Source organism: Triticum urartu, chromosome 1 (assembly GCF_003073215.2).
Source record: "Triticum urartu cultivar G1812 chromosome 1, Tu2.1, whole genome shotgun sequence".
In the NCBI taxonomy this organism is placed as follows: domain Eukaryota; kingdom Viridiplantae; phylum Streptophyta; class Magnoliopsida; order Poales; family Poaceae; genus Triticum; species Triticum urartu.
Window position 1 is genome coordinate 542632134 of NC_053022.1, and position 3488 is coordinate 542635621.

General features: G+C 48.0%; 1 non-coding gene across 1 annotated transcript; it reads left to right on the top strand.

The window, feature by feature from the left end:
* Positions 1 to 2888: 2888 nt before the first annotated feature.
* Positions 2889 to 2960, top strand: TRNAD-GUC. The gene has a single exon. It is a non-coding gene; the product is annotated as a tRNA-Asp (tRNA).
* The last annotated feature ends 528 nt before the right edge of the window (positions 2961 to 3488 follow it).

Below are 3488 nucleotides of genomic sequence, written 5' to 3' on the forward strand. Positions count from 1 at the left end.
GGAAAAGGCCCATCACATCATCATCAAGTTACGCATGGATGCAAAAGACCTAGATCGTCCCTCATGCAAACATGCATGTGAAAAAGGCCCACCTCATCAATAACTAAATATAGTAAATCATATATGTTTTTAGTTTTAGTTCTCATATTATTCATACAAATATTCATATTCAAAATAATCAAATATCATGAAAGTATACTGCAACTGAGTCTCAAAGTAATATGTGGGGTATCATCTAGTTAAGCCATAATATGTATGCACTTACCAGTCCGTCAATTGTAGCAAGAGCATCAGCATGTTCCTCGACCATTTCCATGGTCACATGCCCGAATCCCTTTGAGATATTGGTCTTCTTCTTACATCTCACCTTAGCTTGGGACACCTTACCGTGCTGGCCGTAGAACCGGCGCAGCTGGGAGTTATTCACCCTGCGAGGCAGGTTGTTTACGATCACCGTGAAATAAGACTTGTATTGTTGTTGCCGAGGCTTCTCCATGTGAATAGTGCTTTTTGGAGTTGTAGTCCTCTGTTGGTTTTTCCTCTTCCACCATTTTGAACTCTCACACCTTTCACTGATTTCCTGATCCAGCAAAATCAAATTTATAGCGGAACATAGGGTTATTACATTTATCTCATTTATCTAACCAATATTATAATGATAAATATGATTGCGTATACCTGGTTTGGAGCAACAGCGGGCTGGGGGAAGAGCCACATGCACATATCATCGTCCCATCCATCAGGCAACTGCTCCACGAATTTGGTCTTGCCGTTGAGGAGATTGTACCTAAGCACATAACACGACCGACCCGGCATGCCGTTCTCTATGTTGTAGACAAAATATGCGCATCCGGCGGACACGGCATCACCGCCTAGCCGCGAGGCATCCACGGCAAAGCTGTTGGGCCACCCCAGGAATAGGACGCGGTTAGCTAGGCTCTTGCCATCCTTCCTCACCCATCGCATTTTCTCCGGCGCCTCCCCCTCTAGTGCGTGAACGGACACCGAGAGAGCGCCAAGCAGGCAAGAGACAAGGGCCTCACCGCGGCGCCGCCAATAATCCATGTAATCTTTGCGGACGTGAACCGACGCCCAGAGAAGCTCGCCATGGGACTCGAGAAGGTAGTTGTACATGTCTAAGTAGTCTATGCGCTCCCCTGGCATCCAGGGGCTCGGCAGCACCACATCTCGAACGCCTTGGTAATCGTCCGGTGTCACGGCGTGCCACAGGTCAGGCCCGCCGGTGACCAATATGTTTCCACGGTGATACGTGACGTAGAAGTTGGTAATGTCCGGGCATTCAAGCGTCCTCTCCACGACCGTCCACGTGGCTTCTCCGGGAGGCAGGAGGGCTGCCCAGAAGTTGGCAATAAGGTCGTCGTCGTCCTCGTCGGTTTCGTACAGGCCGTAGAGAAGTGCGGTGCCGTCACCGTAGACGATGCTGTGGAGGCCATGCCCAAGTGTATAATTACGGGTCCCCTTGCTGATGCATTCTTTGATTTCCTTCGGGAACGGGGGGAGATGCTTGACGACGGCTCCGGTGAGGATGTCACGGAGAGTATGGCACGGGCCATCGTCGACCAAATACCAGACGGCGGCGCCGTCGACGCTGGCCACCAAGTCCCGGTGGCTGGATGGCGGCGTGGCGCGGTAGGTTTTCCTGGAGAAAACGCATCTGAACTTGACGTCCTTGATGTTGGGCGCGAGGAGCCATGGCAGAAAGGAGGGCTGCTTCGCCGTCAGGGTCGCATCGGGCGCTGTGTCGCGCCATGCCTTGCAGACGGCGTGGAAGCGGACGTAGTCGGCGACGTCGCGCAGGCGGCCGGAGATGTCGCGGAGTAGGTCTGCCGGCAGGTTAGGCCACGGTGCCGGCGCCGTTGTGTGCACGGGAGACGGATGGTTTTGGCCACGGCAGACGCACGCATCAAGAGAGGCGCAAGTAGACGACGAGGACTCGATGGTTTGATCGCTACTGACGCCGCGACGGTGCCTGGAGCGTCGACGACCTCTCGCCATCGATCGATATATTGAGGATCACGTGCGCGTCCAAATCGTCGAGCTGTGCTTTTGTTTTCTCTTCCCACGCTATGGATACATCACGTGGCTATATATACTATTATTGCTAACACGAGTAAGCTAGTATTCTGCACGAATACGGTCAAGGACACGAATACGGACTCGTATTGCCGCCGCAGGAAACTGGCTACCTAGCGTGTTCGTCAGTTCACACGTAGAACATGTAGTGGTACTCTGCATGAACTTGTACGTACTGCCAGGAGCCGTTCCTTGTGTACCTAGATAGGGAATTTCTAGCATATCCCCTTATCTCAATTTCAAATTAGGTGTCGTATCTTTCAAAAATGTACTACCTCCGTCCCAAATTATAATTTAGGACCGAGGAACACACTCGACCCAACATGCATGGAAGCCTGTTTTCATCTTATTCTTCCCTTCACACTGTCAACAACACCTTGTCGCCACTAGATGATGTCGATGATCTAGTTAGGGCACCTTCAACACTTTCTCGGCCGTGAATTTATAAACTTTGAGCTCTCAAAACATATTGTTATCAGATGAACTTTGCCAATATAATTAGCAACAAAGTCGTTGTAATATAGTGGTAAGTATTCCCACCTGTCACACAGATTGCATCATGCATGGCAATATCAAAAGTTGTCAAAAATTGGCAATATCAAAAGTTGTCAAAAAGTTGACAACTTCTTATGAGGTTGATAAGTAAACACGTAGTCAACCAAGTAGCCAATATTTGGCATTTAACCAATTATGCTATATGTTTTCGCCGGATGGTTCGCTTTCCTTCGACCTCCAACACGGCAGTGAGTTTGGTAATTGTAATCTAAACTGTGCCAATTAAATTAGCATTGAAGGTCGTTGTAGTATAGTGGTAAGTATTCCCGCCTGTCACGCGGGTGACCCGGGTTCGATCCCCGGCAACGGCGATTCATTTTTTTCTTCTCATTTTTTTGCACTTTGTATATTTTTTCGTTCGCCTAAGTATTCAGGAATCCGTCAGAACTCACACAGATGCATAGCAAATACAGCTGACGAGAAAATACCGACCAGCATCTTCGCCCAAACCATGGTAATTAGCGCCCAAAAAGCCTATCAAATCTCTACATGTTACTCCGAATTAATCATCGTTCTTACATCTAGATACATCCATTTCTGCGACGAGTAATTTAGAGTGGAGGGAGTACCTGACTAAACATAAGCATCATGTTATTCAGTTATAACATGTCAAGACCATTTGTGCTTTCTTGTTGTGATCATGTACCAATGCCTAGGTGAACTTGCTGTAACTGAATTATTTGTGCCTTTTCCATGTTCCAGTGCTTTACAGTTTTTCGATATATCATGATGATGCTGGCTCCTACTTAAACTGCAACTCAAGTACTTGTACTTCATGTTCTGACGGTTGATCCAACTTATCTTTTGGTGTTGGTCTTCTCATCTAGCCTTATATATTA